Source organism: Vulpes vulpes, chromosome 5 (assembly GCF_048418805.1).
Source record: "Vulpes vulpes isolate BD-2025 chromosome 5, VulVul3, whole genome shotgun sequence".
Lineage (NCBI taxonomy): Eukaryota > Metazoa > Chordata > Mammalia > Carnivora > Canidae > Vulpes > Vulpes vulpes.
In genome coordinates this window covers 660,512-680,239 of record NC_132784.1, presented here as the reverse complement: position 1 = coordinate 680,239, position 19,728 = coordinate 660,512, and the positions used below count along the sequence as shown (strand labels likewise).

Below are 19,728 nucleotides of genomic sequence, written 5' to 3'. Positions count from 1 at the left end.
CCAAGTTCCAAAAGGCCAATGCTCTGGACAATGACTATCCCAAAATTCCTGTGCCTACCTCTGTTCAGTATCACCTCCCAGAACACTGCCCATAAGGGGATGGACTAAGGCCAAGGTACTAGACTCCCTGGCTGGGTCTTCTTAATGATCAAGCCTTTCTTTAAATTCCAGGTTATTCGGGCAAGAGGTCTCACTCTGTTTCAATGAAAATAAAAGAAAATTGCAGAAAAATACAAAAAATAATTTTTCCAGATTACAAAATTGGTGTTGTCTCAGCAAGTGCATTGGTATAGTAGGTTTAAAATTCCTTAAAGTGTACAAATGCTGAAATATGAAGAGCACAAGTCTTTTTAAAAAAGCATTTGATTTGGTTGAAAATTAGGTTCGAAATCTTCTAAAGAAAGAATCTTTTCCTCCTGACTTGGCATAGGAGTAATCCTCAAGTAATTTCTCAGCATGAATCCATGTAATTCCATGGTTACCCTGGAGGGATGGCCTAGGGATTAAATCTAGAAGCAAAAGTATTCTTTTTGTTTAAATTTTAAAATATTTTATTTATTTACTCATGAGAGCCAGAGAGAAAGAGAGAGAGAGAGAGAAAGGCAGAGACACAGGCAGAGGGAGGAGCAGGCTCCATGCAGGGCGCCCGATGTGGAACTTGATCTGGGGACTCCAGGATCACACCCTAGGCCAAAGGCACAGGCCAAACTGCTGAGCCACCCAGGGATCCCTGTTTAAATTTTTTGTGAGAGTGAGCGGCGGGTCAAATTTGAATGTTCTTAAGCAGAGAAACTTTATTTTTGTCACAGTCCTGGCACTTCCTAATTGTCATGTTTTTGTAACTATATGAAGCTTCAAACGCTAGGGCAAGGTGTTCGGACTTTCTCCTGTATTTTGTTTTTCTAAAAGCCATTATGATTTGCTCTTTGACCCATGATTGACTGATTGATTGATTAAGATTCTATTTATTTATTCATGAGAGACACACAGAGAGAGAGAGAGAGAGAGAGAGAGGCAGAGACACAGGCAGAGGGAGAAGCAGGCTCCATGCAGGGAGCCCGATGTGGGACTCGATCCCCGGTCTCCAGGATCAGGCCCTGGGCTGAAGGCGGCGCTAAACCGCTGAGTCACCTGGGCTGCCCCCATGATTTATTTAAATGTGTGTTTTAATTATCTTTGTGTTTCTGATTCATATTTAATTACAATCAGAGAGTGTGGTCTATGATACCAATTCTTTGAAATTAGTTGAAACTGGCTGTATGGTATAACACAGGTTTTATTTAATAAATGTCCCCTGTGCTTGAAAAGAATGTGTATTCTCTAATAAGATCATGCAGGGTTTGATAAGTGTTCATTAGCTCAAGCTTGTTAACTGCTAAATCCTAATTAATACTGTTAATCCTCAGTAATTTGACCAGTTTTTCATCTGCTATTAAGAGAAGGGTGATTTTAACATTTAATGTAACCACAAAGGTGGTGCACTTGTCAATTTATTTTTAACTCTGTCACCTTTTGATTGACGTATCTCAGCATATGTTAGTAGGTGCATAAACCAGTTTATGATGGTGTACCCTCCTGGTGAGTGGCTCGATTACTACATGGTAACCTTTTTTATCCCCAATAAAGGTCTTTGCTTTCACAGCCATCTTCTCTAATATTAATAGACCTATACCAGAATTCTTTGGGTTATTATTTTCCTAGTTTTTCCATTCCGTTATTTTCAATCTCTCTATGCCCCTTAAGTATATTGTTCATAAACCACATGTAGCTGGGCTTTCAAAATCCCGTCTATTTCAGTCACTTTTATTTACTTTTTAAAAAGATTTTATTTATTTATTTGAGAGAGAGAGAAAGAGTGGGAGCATGAGTGGGGGAGGGGCAGAAGGAGAAGCAGACTCCCCAATGAGCAGGGAGCTCAATGGTGTGCAGGGCTCGATTCCAGGACCCCGGGATCATGGCCTGAGCAGAAGGCAGATGCTTAACTGACTGAGCCACCCAGATGCCCCTTTCACTAACTTTTAACTAGAAAGTTTAATCAGTGAGCATTTATTGTGATCACTGGTATATTATGGTTTCTGTCTACCACCATATGTCATTCTTTTGGGGTTTCTCCTTTTTTTCCTGGGAATTTCTCTTTTTTGTGTGTAGATTCAGCAATGGTTTGCTTAAGAGCATAAATATACGCATCATTTCTGTGTATTTTTGTTGCAGTGAGCATTTTGGGCAATACACAATCTGCAAAAATTCTAGAAACAGAAATTCACTCTGCTCACCATAGTCTGACCGGCTGTCTGTTCATTCACCCAAATCACTCTGGCAGAAGCCCCTAGTGACCTCTGCACTACCAAACCCAGGACTCTGGTTTTCTGTCTTGATTGCTCCTTGTTGTTGTTGACTATTTAATTTTTTACAACTTTATTGAGGTATAATTGACATAAAATAAAATGTACATATTGCAAGTGTACAATCAAAGTTTTTACATACATCTGGGAAGCCATGACCACAGTCAAGATAATGAACACTTCTCTTGCTTCCAAAAGTTACCTTATGCTTTTTTGCTTCCTCTCATCTCCTTCTCACCTCTCCCTGGCCACCCTCCTCCATACCCAGGCGATCTTTACTTGCTTTCTGGTTCTACAGATTAATTTGCATTTTATAGAATTCCATAAAATGGGATCATACTGTATATAGTTTTGGTTTGGCTTTTTTTTTCACTCAGAACAATTATTCTGAGAGTCATCAGTGTCTCGTGTGTCAATAATTTGTTTTATTGCTGAGTAACTTTCCCTTGTATAGAGATTGCACAGTTTATTTACCCATTCACCTACTGATGGACATTGGAGTTGCCCCCAGTTTTTGGCTTTTCAAATAAAGCTGCAATGAACATTCGTGTACAAGTCTTTGTATGGATGTGTGCTTTCATTTATCTTGAGTAAATATTTAGAAGTGGAATGACTAGATCATATGGAAGGGCTATATGTTTAATTTCTGAAGAAATGGCAAATGGCTTTCCTTTCCATTCCATTTTATTTTATTTTATTATTTTATTTTATTTTATTTTATTTTATTTTATTTTATTTTATTTTATTTTTTTCTTTAAAACAAGCTCTGGCCAGTTTTTTTAAAGAAAAATTTTGCGGATTTACTTTTCCCCAGTCTGTTCTGGCATGCCTCTGGTGATATCAGAATCCCCTGGACCCATGATCGCCAGTGTGCATACTCTGTAGCATTTCCCACATGCTGTGCCCAGTCCGATATTCTTGCCACTGTGGTGATGGGCACCAGTTCTGGCCAACATGGTGTAGCACCCTATTTCGGATTTCCTCAAAGCCGGGCAGTTGTTGGCCAGGATGACCAGTTTTGTTTGCCGTGTCTGATCATTTCAGGGTCTGCTTGTACCCCAGCACGTACTTTCCACTTTTGATAACCGGTTGGAGCCTAGAGTCGATCGACTCCAGCGACTTTTTCGTCTTCTCTGCGGGCACAATCTTCCTGCCTTAGACGTGGGACGGCCCCAACCAACAGCAACCGCCAAAAAATCTCCATTCCCTTTGACACTGCTCCAGCAGTATAGGACAGTGAGCTGCTCCATACCCCCACCAGCCTCCCCGCCTGCCCAGCCTGGTATGGCACCCTTTGTTCATTACAGCCATCCGAGTAGGTGTGAAGTGGTCTTAATTTGCAGGTTCCTAATTGCATACGATGTAAACATCTTTTCATATGCTTTTTCCATCTGTACATCTTTGTGAAATAGCATTTCAATTTTCAGTTTTTTGCCTATTAAAAAAATTGGGTTGTATTATTATTATTGAGTTGTAAGACTACTTTACAGATCCTAGATAGAAGACTTTTGTTTGATATATCTTTTGCGACATTTCTTCCAGTCTATGACTTGCCTTTTCATTTTATTGATAATTATTTTTAATTTGCAGAGTGAAAAGTTTTCATTTTGATGAAGCCTAATTTATTCATTTTTGTAGGTCGTGTAGGTCATGTGTTGAATTTTAAAGGCTCATTCCAACTTAAGATCACAAAGATTTTTCCTATCATTTCTTCTAGAGTATGGTGGACAGGATAATGTCCGTCTCCCCCAAAAGATATCCATATTTTAATCCCTGAAAGCTGTCAAAGTTACCTTTTATGGCAAAGGGTTATTCAAATAATTGGAGTTAGACTGCAGTTCACAGAAGGCCTCAGACAAGAGGGAGGGTGAGTCCCACTGCAGTCTATCCTCTGGTTGCTCAAGGAGCACCTGATGACTCCTCAGTCACAGCTCAGGGTGTGGCACACAGTTGGGCAAGGTTTTCCAGTAAATGTTTGTCAGGTGAATTAATGAATAGAATGCAGTGACTGTTATTTAGTGGGGGTGTAGAGAGACAGACAGAAAAAGAAGAAAGTTGGGGAGGTCTGAGGAGCCCTAGAAGCTCCCTCAGTTTTAAAGCAAGCTGCCCTATTACCTATGGACAGAGCCGCTCACTTAGTCAACCTCATTCCCTACCCCTCCATGATATTTGGACCTGATCTGATCATATTTACCTTTTTTACTCTCTAAAAGCATGGGATTTTAGGTCAGTCATTCCCACTGATGAAGTTATAAGGCAAATGTATTCTCTACACTGCCCAAGGATTCAAGCAATTTCTACCTCACTGTACCTAAATGCACTTAGTTTTTACTCATTTGTTAGGTGACAAGATTTCTTCTATCTGGAAAGTCCTTTTAGGCAATCAATGGGAGTTAAATATGATCTTGGAAGTATTATTATTATGCTTACTTGAAAATATTCTAGAATCTTGGGGTGCGTGGCTTAGTCAGGTGGAGTGTGTGACTTTTGATCTCAGGGTTATGAGTTGAAGCCCCGTTGTTGGGTGCAGAGATTACTTAAAAATGAGATCTTTAAAAAAAAAAAAAGAATATTCTAGAATCCTAAATGGCCTTTTCCTTTAATTAGTCCTCATTCTATATGCTCAGCCTGAATTTCCACGTAAATCAGACACTTTTTATTTTCAAAGGCCCTATAGCAATCTACTGCTTTGTCTGATTTTTCTGGGAAAGTACAGATGAATTTGCCAAAATTCTGGATTCAGAGCCACTTAAGTTGCCATTTAATAAAAAAAAAATGTGATATATATATATATATAGCTGTGACTGTGATATACACACACACACACACACACACACACACACACACATATACCTAGAGTGGAATATTACTCAGCAATCAAAAATGAAATCTGGCCTTTTACGGTCACGTGGTTGGAGGTAGAGTGTATTATGCTAAGTGAAATAAGTCAGACAGAGAAAGACAAATACCATATGATTTCACTCATACATGGAATTTAAGAAAAAAAACAGATGAACACATGGGAAGGGGGAAAAGAGCAAAAGGAGAAAGGGAAACAAACCATAAGAGACTCTAGAAGAAGTTGCCATTTACTAGAACTGTTATGTACCAGAGATGGTTTGAAATAAAAGACACACAAAACAAAGCCCCTTCTACCAGAGGAGTTCTTTTTTAAAAAAATATTTTATTTATTCGAGAGAGAGAGGCAGGCCGGCTCCATGCAGGGAGCCCGATGTGGGACTTGAGCCTGGGACTCCAGGATCACACCCCAAGTTGAAGGCAGGGGCTAAACTGCTGAGCCACTCAGGGATCCTCCGTCAGAGGAGTTCTAAACTAACGAAGGAACAAGCCTCTAGGCAACTAGCAAGTGTGAAATGTGCTGCCTGCTCTACCAACAGTATAAACAAAAACTATACACACACATGAAAATGAATGATTTTAGAGGGAAGAAGTTCTCACGGGGGCTTCCCTTTGAACTGTGTTATGAGAGATGAAGTTTCACGAGTGCCAGGGGGAGAAGTGTAAAAGTAGGCCATTACTGATGGCAAGTAAGGTCCCTGAGGAGCTTGGTAGCAAGATGGGTCCTTAGCACTCTTCATTTCTTCTTCTATGTCAGGTGAGGGCATATTTACCTACTCTGTACCCATCTTTGCTACCACATCTCCACCTTCTCACATAACACATAATGCTGCAATCATCAGTATTATTTAACAATACCAAAATCTGGAGGTATACAGGTGAATCAAGTAGACCCTGCCATTGCCCCCAAAGACACACAAGCAGCAAACAAGGACATGTGTGTGCATAATTAAAAATTCAGATGAAGGTTGTAGAGGGATAAAAGCCAAGGGGCAATGAATGATTAGGCAAAGTGTTTACTCTGAGACCTGAAAGCTGAACAGGAACCATCTGTGGAAAGGGTTAGGGAGGAGAGCATTCTAGGTCGAGGAAAAAGCATAACTCACAGGTCTAGACACCTTGGCTCAAGTGATCCAATAGGACAGGCCACTGTGACCTCATGGGTGAAGGCAAAAGGAGGTAAAGGCCAGATACTGTGGGGACTTGTAGGTGTGTTGGAGAGTTGGATCTCATTCTGAGTTGAGAGGAAGCCAATAAAGAGTTTAAGACAGGGAATAACGTGATGTGGTTTATCTTTAGAGTCACTTGGGCCAGTCAGAAAACAACTGTAGTTTTTTACTTGTCTTCTCTATTAGACTCTAATGTCTCACTGCTGGGCACCTACTAAAGGCACCCTATTATCTGGCTGCATGCCCTCGCATTGGCTCCTGAAACCTTTTCTCCTTCCCCATGGACTACTCTAAATTGTGAACTGAATCACCTGAGAAACTAGTCTAGAATCCCTCTCCAATGGGGAATAGGCATTTAACCACAGCTTAGAGAGGTACAAAGTAAGTGACTCTCATTGTGATGAGAATTGGACTTATGCAACTCACTTCCCTTTTCTGTACCTCAGCATCCTCGTTTGTAAACGAAGGCATATGACTGGATTAGCATATTCCAAGACATCGTTCTAACTGCAGCTTCCGCCTTGTGATACAAATGAGCTCAAAGGAGCATCACTCTTACTCTTAAAATGAAAAAGCAATAGTTTCAAATTCACAACTTTTTTTGGAGCCATCTGAGAGCTGAGGTTGCAGAGCAAACTACTGGCCCAAAATATGAGAGACGGGCATCTGCAGGGATATAGGAAACTCAAACTTCCAAGACTAATACCAAATGATCTAACACATGTCATGATTAGAATCCTAGAAGGAGGGATCCCTGGGTGGCGCAGCGGTTTAGCGCCTGCCTTTGGCCCAGGGCGCGACCCTGGAGACCCGGGATTGAATCCCATGTGGGGCTCCCGGTGCATGGAGCCTGCTTCTCCCTCTGCCTGTGTCTCTGCCTCTCTGTGTGTGTGTGTGTGTGACTATCATAAATAAATAAAAATTTTAAAAAATACTTAAAAAAAAAAAGAATCCTAGAAGGAGAGAAGAGAGAGAACAAGGCAGAAAAAAATATTTGAAACAAGAAGTCCAAGAATTTCCTCAAATAAGTGACCATATTAAGCCACAAATTCATAAAGTTCAAGTAAGATAAATATAAAAGAAAAAAGTTCACATGTATGGATATCATACTTAAAATGCAGAAAACCAAAGACAGAGAAAATCTTCAAAGCAGATAAAAAGAAACAATAATAGAGACAAACGAGGATAAGAATTAGAACAAAAATCTTATCAGAAATCATGGAAACTAGTATGCATTGGAGTGACCTCTTTAAAGAGCTGAAAGAAAAAAAATATCCAGCAAAAGAATCTTTCAAACATGAAGGAAAAACAAAGATTTTCCCAGCAAAAATTGAAGAATTAATTTCCAGCAGGCCTACTGTATAAGAAATGTTAAAACTTCTTCAGGCAGAAGGAACATGATAGCAGGCTGAATCTTGGGTCTACACACAGAAATGAAGAGTGCAAACGAGCAGAAGAAATGTTCTGGACCTGATAAATGTAAACTATAAAAAATCCTAAGGCTAAATCCATACTTAATGGGAAAAATTGAATGCTTTCTCCCTAAGTCTTCAACAAGGCCAGGGTGTTTTCTCTTATCACTTACTCAATACTGAACTCTGTAGTCCTAGCCAGTGTAATAAGACAATAGAAAGAAATAAAAGGAATACAGATAAAAATGGAAGAAATGGAAGAAACGAAATAGTCTATGTGCGATTTTCTACATAGAAAATCCCAAAGGGGGGAATCCCTGGGTGGCTCAGCAGTTTAGCGCCTGCCTTCTGCCCAGGGCATAATCCCGGAGTCCCAGGATCGAGTCCCGCATCGGGCTCCCTGCATGGAGTCTGCCTGTGTCTCTGCCTCTCTCTCTCTCTCTCTCTCTCTCTCTTTCTGTGTGTGTGTATGTGTGTGTCTCATGAATAAGTAAAATCTTTAAAAAAAAAAAAATACCAAAGGAACTTTAAAAAAAAAAACCCTCCTAGAATTAACAGGTGGTTTTAATAGGTTTCAAGACGATAAGGTCAAGAAACAAAATAAGTTGTATTTCTATATACTAGGGATGAACAATTAGAATTTGAAATAAAAAATAGCATTTATAATAGTAGCCAAAAATTATATCCCTAGGTATAAATCTAAGGAAAAAATTTAGGACCTATATGCTATATTTCATCAGCATGGCTTTTTAATCAATACTAATCAAAGAAATCAAAGTAGACATAAATATATGAAGCAAGTGTGCTTTTCATGTATTTAAGGACTTAATACTGCTTTATAGTACTATTACTTAATATTACTAAGCCAATTCTCCCCATTTTGGAATCATTTAAGTAACAAGATAACCATATTATTGAATTATAACCCAAAGAGAGAATAATTATCCATAAGCCTATACTGATAGGAATAAATGACCGAATAAATATTAAAAAGGGGACAAATAAGGGCACATGGGTGGCTTAGTGGCTGAGTGTCTGCCTTCAGCTCAGGACATGATCCCAGGCTCCTGCAGGGACCTGCTTCTCCCTCTGCCTATGTCTCTGCCTCTCTCTCCCTCTCTCTGTGTGACTATCATAAATAAATAAAAATTTTAAAAAACATTAAAAAAATAAAGATTTAAAAAAATAAGAGAAATAGTTGCCATTGTCATAGTAAGAGTTCTCTAGCTGAGTAAATATATAAAAATTTATATGTATATATATATAAACATATATATATATAAAATGTCATCCATTTTCATTTGTTTCCTTTTACTTTATTATTTCTTCTTTGATATTCTGGTTGACCCTTTCATTATTTAGTAGCATGTTATATAGCCTCCATGTATTTGTGGTCTTTCCAGATTTTTTCTTATGGTTGACTTCTAGTTTCATACCATGTAGTTGAAATAGATGCATGGTATGACTTTGATATTTTTAATTTGTTGAAACTTGTTTTGTGGCCTAACATGTGATCTATTCTGGAGAATATTCCATGTACACTTGAAATGAATGTGTATTTTGCTGTTTAAGGGTAGAATGTTCTGAATATATCTGTTAAATCCATTTGTATAAGTGTATCATTCAAAGTCACTGTCTCCTTACTAATTTTCTGTTCAGAAGATCTGCCCATTAATGTAAGTGGGATGTTCAAGTCCTCTACTATTATTGTATTATTATCAATTGGTTCCTTTATGTTTGCTATTAACTGTTTGTGCATTTGGGTGCTTATATCTTGGGTGCATAAATAATTACAATTGTTATATCTTCTTGTTGGATTGTTTCCTTTATTATGATATAATGTCCTTTGTCTCTTGTTACAGTGTTTGTTCTAAAGTCTATTTTGTCTGACATAAGTATTGCTACTCCAGCTTTCTTTTGACATCCATTTGCATGATAGATTTTTTTTTGATCTCCTCACTTTCAATCTGCAGGTGTCTTTAAGTCTAAAATGAGTCTCTTGTAGGCAGCATATAGATAGGACTTATTTTTTTTTAATCCATTCTGTCACCCTATGTCTTTTGTTTGGAACATTTAGTCTATTTACATCCAAAGTAATTATTGATAGATATGTATTTATTGCCACTTTATTACTTATTTTGTGGCTTTCTTAAGATTTTCTCTGATCCTTTCTTGTAAAAAAGACATATTTTTATGAACACAACATAAAATACCTCAGTACATAAGAATACATATAAATATATGTCCAAAATCTTCATGGAAAAAAATTTTTACTTTAAATGCAAAATTTCAGTTTCAATTTAAAAGTTTCTTGGAAGATATTAAAGGACTTCTGGTTCTGCCAAAGATGGAGCAGCCTCATTGCTCCCACATCCTCCCCCTTACAACTAAATAACTGTAGGCACAAGACAACAAGACAGTAAGTCTCTGAAGAGTGGGAAGAAGAAGGTGGCTGTTTAGGACCTTCTAGACTTAAGGAATGACATGAGTCCACTGGCTTTCTTATTGCTTACATGTATATTGAAGAACCTGTAAACCTAAGCTCACAATAGGCTCAAACAAAAACTGCCCTAATGAAAGGTCGGGGACAAGAGCAGCCTCACAAAAGAATACCTTTTTGGCAACACCTTCCCTGTTCCAGCCAAACACCAATGAAAACCACATTGTCTCATCTCATTCTGGTTTCAGCAGGGTGAGTGCTCAGAGATACTCCACCTATTCCCAGGAAGCAGGCGATGCTCCAGTTTTCTCATCTGTGGGTATTGCCCCTAGTGGGCAATGTCAGTGACCCCAGCAGAAGGCAGATATCCTGTTCAGTGGAAGCAGGTGGTATTCTGACTCCTTTGCCATCAGAGTGCCAGCAGGGTGCTGAACCTCAATCCAAAACCAATAGCAATCAGACTTAACAAGGCAGAAGGAGAAGGAGGTAATTACCACCATGCTTCATCACTACCTCCTATCCCCCAGCGAAGACTCTACCCCAACCCAGCATCACATAGGTGGAAAGGGTGGTGAAAGGCTGGCTTGCTTATCCCTCCTCACGCCTCCCTTCCCATTTCTTCTCTGGTGCCATCACCCCTAAGCTTCCACCCCTCCCTGAAGCAACAGTGTGGTATGAGTCAGCCCTCTGCTTCCCCTTCCTGTACAGGCAAAGAGGCAATGTCAGTCAGTGCTCCATTTTTATTGGGCTGTTATTGTCAAGGCCCAGTATGAAGTTTAACATTACACATCCACCATGCCCTCAACTGGGTATTGCCTACTACTAAAGGAAGATTAAATAGGATCCAGAGTGTTATAATATCCAAATGTCTTAGATACAACTGAAAAATCACTGGTCTTACCAAGAACCAGGAAAATCCCTACATGAATGAGAAAGGACAATCTACAGATACCAACACCAAAATGAATCAAATGTCAGTTATTTGACAAAATTTTAAAGCAGCCATCATAAAAATGCTTCAATAAGCAATTATGAATTTTCTGGAAACTAATGAAAACAAGAAAACAGCAAAAAAATAGGGAATAGTTTTCTTTTTAATGAAAAAGAATCAAATGGAAATTATAGAACTGAAGAATATAATAAGAGAAAGAAAAATATGGGTTGTCGGAGTGGCTCAGTCAGTTGGGTGTCTCCCTTTGGCTCAGGTCATGATCCCAGGGTCCTGGAATTAAGCCCCAAGTTAGGTTCCTTGCTCAGCAGGGAGCCTACTTCTCCCTCCCCTCTGTCTCTGTCTCTCTGTCTCTCTGTCTCTGTCTCTTTGTCAAATAAATAAAGTCTTAAAAAAAGAAAAAATATGCTGGCTAGGCACAGAAGCAGAGGGGAGATGATACAGGATAGAATCAATAAACTTGAAGAAAGATCAATAGAGTTTTCCCAATCTGAACAACAGAGAGAAAAGAGACTGTGGCAATTTTAATAGTCTCAGGGATATGTCACATCATAATAAATAAGCTCATGTTTGTATCATCAGAGTCTCATAAGGAGAGGAGAGAGTATAGCACTGAAAAACTATTTGAAGAAATGATGGCTAAAAATTTCTCAGATATGGCAAAAGATACAAATTTACAAAGACTCAGAAAGCTGAGCAAACTCCAAGTAGAATAAATAGAAATAATTCCATGCCAAGAACAGCATAATTGAACTTATGAAGACTAAAGACAAAGAAAAAATCCTGAAAGCAGCCAGAGAGAAATGACATACTCTTGTAGCAAACACATTTTGAATGACAGTTGATTTCGCATCTAAAACTATGGCAGTGGAAGAAAGTGGGTATTTTTTAAGAGCTTACAGGAAATAACTTGCCAACTAAAAATTCTGTACGCAGGGAAAATATCTTTCAATAATGAAGAAAAAATAAGGACACTAGAGAAGACACGTAAGTGGAGAGATATGCTATACTTCTGAATCTTAACAATTGGCCATGCCTGGAGAGCCTTGTTTCATGATCTTTAATGTGATAAATTAGTAATGCTGTGAGCCATCTACCCAACCCTGTGAATTACAGGATTCCAGATGATCACTAAAGATAAGGAATAAATAATTGAGGTGAATGAGAATGAGTGACCCTTCAGCAATGTCTGAGCCTCCTATTTGGAAACCTCTTATTTTTGGTCAATCTATAATTGACCATGTCTTATGAAGTTTCCTTAAAAATTATATGTTTTCTACAGAGCCCAGACCAGTTTATACAAATAAGAGGAGACTCACATGACATGAGTGCCATGCTCACTTAAGATTATCTTCTGAGGATAAGGGAAGAGGGAATGAACCATCACTTGCTTCAGCAATTAACCTAATTTAAACGATACACTAAGGGGGAAACTATATTGTTTATGTGTCTTGCATTTATACTTTAAAATTTCTTAAAAATCTAGAAACATCAGGGTGCAGGTGTCCCGGCATTTCAATGCATCTGAATCTTTGGGGTAAATCCCCAACAGTGCAATTAAAAATATTTTTTTATCGCCCTAACGAAAATCTTTTCATTCGCCCCAGGCCAAGGCCCACCTTGTTAAGTGTGCACTCAAGCAGATGTAGTGGGAACAACAAGCCCCTTGTGGCTCCTCAGACATGGGTGCTTACTGTTGCTCTGCAATTCTTCCAGTAATTACTCTCTCATTCTCCACAAGGCTACATCAGACCTTCCTGCCACCCAATTCTCCTGCTCCACATCCTTTACTTGTCTCTTCCAGGTGATCTGATCACCTCCTTAATGGAGACAACATTGTCACTCAAGAGTACCCTCAAATCTTGTCTCCTCCTTTACATTCCCTTAAGTGTCATTCATCTCTTCCTCCTTCCAAGTACAGTTTCAGTCCCATTCCCTTTCTCCTGTGTGTGTTCCCAGTCACACCTTCTCCTGCTGATGTGAGCCCTCCAAACTCCAGTGACAATCTTGTCTTTTCTGTAAGTTCAACTTTCCACTGGCTTTCTCCCAATAGCGCTTAAGCATAATTTTCATTCTCTCATTTAAAGTAAAGTCCTCCTCCCAACTTTTTTTTATTATATATATTATATATATATTATAATTATATATATATGAAATTAAAGTTCAATTTGCCAACATATAGCATAACACCCAGTGATTATCCCATCAAGTGCCCCACCCAGTGCCTGTCACTCAGTCACCCCACCCCCCACCCACCTCCCCTTCCACTATCCCATGTTCATTTCCCAGAGTTAGGAGTCTCTCATGTTTGTCACCCTCTCTAATTTTTCCCACTCATTTTCTCTCCTTTCCCCTATAATCCCTTTCACTATTTTTTATATTCCCCGTATGAGTGAAACCATATAATGATTGTTCTTCTCTGATTGACTTACTTCACTCAGCATAATACCCTCCAGTTCCATCCACATCGAAACAAATGGTGGGTATTTGTTGTTTCTAATGGCTGAGTAATATTACATTTTATATATATGTATATATATATATATATATATACCACATCTTCGGCAGCCTGAGTGGCTCAGCGGGCCTTCAGCCCAGGGCATGATCCTGGAGACCCGGGATCGAATCCCATGTTGGGCTCCCTGCATGGAGCCTACTTCTCCCTCTACCTGTGTCTCTGCCTCTCTCTCTGTGTATCTCATGAATAAATAAATCTAAAAAAAAAAGAAAAGAAAAGTTATATACCACATCTTCTTTATTCATCTTTCAATGGACACTGAGGCTCCTTCTACAGTTTGGCTATTGTGGACATTGCTGCTAGAAACATTAGGGTGCAGGCATCCTGGCTTTTCACTGCATCTGTATCTTTGGGGTAAATCCCCAGTAGTGCAATTGCTGGGTCCTAGAGCAGGTCTATTTTTAACTCTTTGAGGAACTTCCACACTGTTTTCCAGAGTGGCTGCACCAGTTCACATTCCCACCAACAGTGTAAGAGGGTTCCCCTTCCTCCGCATCCTCTCCAACATTTGTGGTTTCCTGTCTTGTTAATTTTTGCCGTTCTCACTGGTGTGAGGTGGGATCTCATTGTGGTTTTGCGGACCATTTTCTCATGTGCTTATTGGCCATGTCTATGTCTTCTTTGGTGAAATTTCTGTTCTTGTCTTTTATCCATTTCATGTTTGGATTGTTTGTTTCTTTGCTGTTGAGTTTAATAAGTTCTTTATAGATCTTGGAAACTAGCCCTTTATCTGATACGTCATTTGCAAATATCTTCTCCCATTCTGTAGGTTGTCTTTGAGTTTTGTTGACTGTTTCTTTTGCTGTGCAGAGGCTTTTTATCTTGATGAAGTCTCAATAGTTCATTTTTGCTTGTTTCCCTTGCCTTCATACATGTATCTTGCAAGAAGTTGCTGTGGCCAAGTTTAAAAAGGATGTTGCCTAGGTCCTCTAGGAATTTGATGGATTCTTGTCTCACATTTAGATCTTTCATCCATTTTGAGTTTACCTTTGTGACTGGTGTAAGAGAGTGGTCTAGTTTCATTCTTATGCATGTGGCTGTCCAATTTTCATAGAATCATTTATTGAAGAGACTGCCTTTTTTCCAGTGGATATTCTTTCTTCCTTTGCTGAATATTAGTTGACCATAGAGTTAAGGACCCATTTCTGGGTTCTCTGTTCTGTTCCATTGATCTATGTGTCTGTTTTTGTGCCAGAACCACACTATCTTGATGATCACAGCTTTGTAGTACAACTTGAAATCTGGCTTTGTGATGCCCCTGGCTCTGGTTTTCTTTTTCAATATTCCTCTGTCCTCCCAACTTTCTTGACGTTAGTTCCCTCCAGCTACTCTCCTTTTCTTACCTTATGTGTCACTTTTTTAAAAAGATTTTATTTATTTATGAGAGAGAGAGAGAGCCCAACAAGGGGAGCAAGAGAGGGAGAGGGAGAAGCAGACTCTCCTCTGAGCAGGACCCTGGGATCATAACCTGATCTGAAGACAGCCACTTAACTGACTGAGTCATCCCTCATGTGTCACTCTTTAATGCAATACCACCTGATCCTGCCCACCATCTATGGGAATTACTCTAATAAATCACCAGTGTGACCTTGCTGGTACTAAATCTAGTGCACATTTTGGTCTTCATTTAACCTGACCTCTCAAGAGCACCTGACCTCAACTTCTTTCTTGAAACTCTATTCTTTGGCTTTGAGCCACCATACCCACCTGGGTTTCCTTCTTCTATACCTGCTGCTTCTTCCTCCTTCTCTGGCTCCTCTTCCTCCCTTCCACATCAAGAAACATCAAGAATGTTTCCAGTCATTCACTGATGACCTCCAAACCTTATCACTATCTTAGAGCTATCCATGGAACATCACCACTCATTGTCATAGCCACTTCAAATGATTAAATATCTCTAAAACTGAACTCATGGCTTCCACTGTTCTGTCTCTCTTCTAGTCTCTGTGAAATGGTGCCATTTTGCATCTAGTCAGCCAAGCTAGGAACTCAGGGATCACTCATAACTTGGTACTTTCTCATGCTCAATCCCACACTGTATCACATTCACCTCTCTCCCTCACACTGGTATTTCTACTTTTCAAGCCATCATCATCTTGCTTGGATTACCGCAACAGTCTCATTAGTTTGCCAGCCTCCTCTTTAAATACAGTCCTGTCCATTCCCATAGTACTATCAGACAACCTTTCTAAAATGAAAATCTGATCATCTCAGCTCCTTGCTTAGAGCCTTTGGCAGCTCTCTTATCTGTCCTTTCACTGCCCTGTCTCTCAGGCTCCCTGAAGTGAATTCCATAGGCCAACAACAATGAGCCACTGCACAGCAGAATAGCATTATTCTTTCTTCTTGGGACTTTCCCACCCTTGCTAAATTCTATCCATCACATCAGATATTCTTCCTCCAGGAAGCTGCCCCTGCTTCAAATAGACTTCCTAAGTACACCACAGCACTGTGTTTATTCTTCTTGTAGCAACAGTTAGACTGTATCTTAACTCCCTGTTATCAATTCTGATCCCCCCTTTTGAGTTGGAGGCAAGAACAGCTCAGAAGGCAAAATTTTTGCCCCCAGTATCATGTTCATACATAAATTACATGACACAAATGATTTTGCAGATATTGAGATTAATAATCAGTTAAAATTAAGATAAAGAGATTACCCTGGATTACTTTGGCAAGCCCAAAGTAGTCATATGCTTCAAAGCAGAAGAGGAAGGCAGTGAGCTGGGGCAGAAGTCAGAAAGATTCCAAATGTGGCAAAGCTTGGGCACTCCTTCACTGGCTCTGAGCTATAGGGGGTTATGTGCAAGATGTAGCTATGGTAAAGAATTCTATGAATCGGGGAAAAATTGTGAATGTGAGATATATGTATATTTTTGAGATTGAGAGGAAATTTTCTGGCACACCCTCACATCAAACTGAACCCGTGCTCTGTTGTAGCCTGGCAGTCCAATATAGTGCTCTTAGTAGCTAACATCTGTCCTATCACCTAAACCTGGCTCCACCAGGAGTGTGTTTGTGTGAGCTGCAGAACCCTTCTGCCTTAGTACATAAAAAGGAGCAGCTTCAGTCTGCAGCTTTTTATTGTTTATCATTTCCCTGTGTTTCACACACTCCTTCTTGTCATGGGTGTGTTCTGGCTCCCCATGAGGCCTTGAAGCATCTGCCCAATCAGAGTCCTATCCACTCCACCTGAGAATCCAGGTCTCTCTCTTCTCTCTGACCAACTCATCAATCTACTCAGTGCTGCCATCTCATGAACTCTCCCAGACCCAAATCCACAATCTTGTATTCCTTCCTTCATTTTTCATTCTTTCATTGGCCATCTTGTGTTAAGTCTCTGTTCCATGCCAGGCTCTGGGCTTGGCACAAGGGACATACAGACAAATACAGGGTTGACTCACTCCTCCACCATTAGTTTCCTGATCTGGGAAAGTGATAATTTTCTTTCATCCTGGGCCGATACCCGTGGAAGGCCTCCTTCCCAGGCCTGCAGTAGGACTTGAAAAAGTGCATGTTTACTTGCAGCACACTGCGCTGTGCTCGAATGGGCTTTAGCTCCAGTGGCCCTGCTGCACAGGACTTGGCTACATGTATGTCTTATATTCATATCCAGGACTGTATTCAAAAGATCTGTCCATGCTCCTGGCCCACCCAGGGCTCTTATCTGGGGGCATAATAGCATTTTTATGTTCATGGTACAGGAGAAAAATGTGGATAATATGAAACAACCATACTACAAACAAAATGCAGTTTTTCCTATTTACATATTTAAATATTAATCTTAGCATGCACATGTATAGCCCTCTATTCTGCCTGGACTTCTATATTTCTTCTGGCATGTTTACTGTACAGTTAATATAAAGGTTCATTTAGTTACTTAAACATAAAAAAAATACAGCTAAAATAGGTCCATTGTACTTGACAGCATGCAAGCTTTGCATTCATTAACTCATTTGTTCTTCACAATTTGTGTACTATTATGACAATTTTGAATTAGTAGCGGCATGGTGTCTCAGAAAAATTAAAAGATCCTGTTGTTAGAAAGAACTACCACTTAGCCTTATGTCTGTGGGTAAAGGTATCAGACTTGCCTGAACTTCAGTTTCCTTATCGGTAAGATTTAAGGGAAAAAATGCTATATCATGTATGTATGTTTGTGCTCAAATGAAAAAGTAGGTGTAAAATGCCCAGCAAATAGTAGATATTCAACAAATACTGGGTCTTTTCCTCTTTAATTTTAAAACTAACACAACTGAAGCTAGGGAAAAATTAAACAATGTGGCAGTGTTTATGCCTCCTGCTTCTGGGTGGAGTGACCTTCACACCTGCTCACACTGACCTGCTGCCTTCCAGGTCCCATACATCCATACTGGAAAGCAAGATCTTCTGTGGCAGGAGGCTAACATTCCTAGACTCACAGTTAGCAGCTTCGGCTCACTTAGTAACCGGCTATCACTTATGCAAGCACTGTGTGTCTTTTGTTTCACAGAAGCAAATGGTATATACATTTTCCTGCGTGTGCTGTGGTTTTAAAAACAGAGCCATGTTCGGTGATGGGCTGGAAGTGCACTGTCAGAAATATTTTCATCCGGTAGCATTAGAGGATGGGAGCTAGCATTTCTAGAGCTCACTGTGTCTTATATTCTTCCTTTCATTGAAATTCTATAGGAACTACATTCCTCCCCTAGCCTGGTGATCAGGGCCAACAGGCTAATGCTAATTCATTCCTACCAAATGATAGAAATTTTACCTGTGCTATCTTATTCAATTTTCATCACCCTAGAGGATGATTGCCACTATTTCCATGCAGACTTAAATTCCACTGAACCAGTGGCCAGTCCCTGGCATGAGTGGCCGGCCACCAGTATGGGTCCATATGGAGCTGGGGACCGTTCATTCTGGCTGCTGTTGATGCAGACATCTACCCTCATTGTCTCTGGTCTGTAACTTGGACTTCAGAGGCTCGTACCCTTTTACCCTGAGGCCTGAGTTCTCTTTGTTTGCCAAATGTACCTTCATTTGGTAAGTGATAGTTCGTTCTAAAATATAATAAATGTGGGAACTCCTGGGTGGCTCAGTTGGCTAAGTGCCTGCTTTTGGCTCAGGTCATGATTCCAGGGTCGTGGGATTGAGCCTGATGTCAGGTTCCCTGCTCCCTCAAGGAGCCTGCTTTTCTCTCTCCCTCTGCTGTTCCCCCTGCTTGTGCTCTCTCTCTCTCTCTCTCTCTCTCTCTCAAATAAATGGATAAATGAATAAATAAGTAAAGTATTTTAAAAATATCATTAATGTGGTGGCTAATTTTATGTGTCAGCTTGACTGGGCTAAGGAATTCCCAGATAACTAGTGAGACATTATTTATAGACGTATCTATGAAGGTGTCTCTGGAAGAGATTATTAGCATTTAAATGGGAAGACTAAGGAAAGAAGACTGGCCTCACCAATGCTAGTGGGTATCATCCAATCTGTTGGGGACCCAAATAGAACAAAAAAGTGGAGGAAGGGAGGATTCACTCTCTTTGGTAGAGCTGAGACATCCACCTTCTCCTGCCCTTGGGGATCAGTGCTCCCTGCTCTCAGTTATTTGGAACCAGGCCAAGACTTACACCATCAGCCCTCCAATTCTTTGAACTTTAGACTCAAGCTGAATTATACTACTGGCTCCCTCAGTTCTCCATCTTGCAGATGGCAGATCATGGGACTTCTCAGCCTCCATAACCACAGAAGCCAATTCCTATAATAAATCTCCTCTTATATACATCTCTATATATTCTATTGATTCTCCTTCTATGGAGAACACACACACAGTTAATATAGTAAAATATGAAAATTGCCAGTACTGGTGAAGGCAGTATAACAGGAAGAAAAAAAAGTTCCAAGCTCTGAAATGTTTACTGTGGGTCAGTTAACCATCCTTCCTGAGCCTCATATTTGCCATCTGCAAAATGAGATAGCTATTCTCACCTCATACTGTTGTAAAGGTTAAATTAGGTACCTGAAATATAGTATGTGCTCAATGAACAGCAGTTACCTTCCCATATA

General features: G+C 39.8%; 1 pseudogene; it reads right to left on the bottom strand.

Annotated features, from left to right (window-relative positions):
• Window positions 1–3,142: 3,142 nt before the first annotated feature.
• LOC112932727 (large ribosomal subunit protein eL30 pseudogene) lies at window positions 3,143–18,620 on the bottom strand (annotated as a pseudogene).
• Between the last annotated feature and the right edge of the window lie 1,108 nt (window positions 18,621–19,728).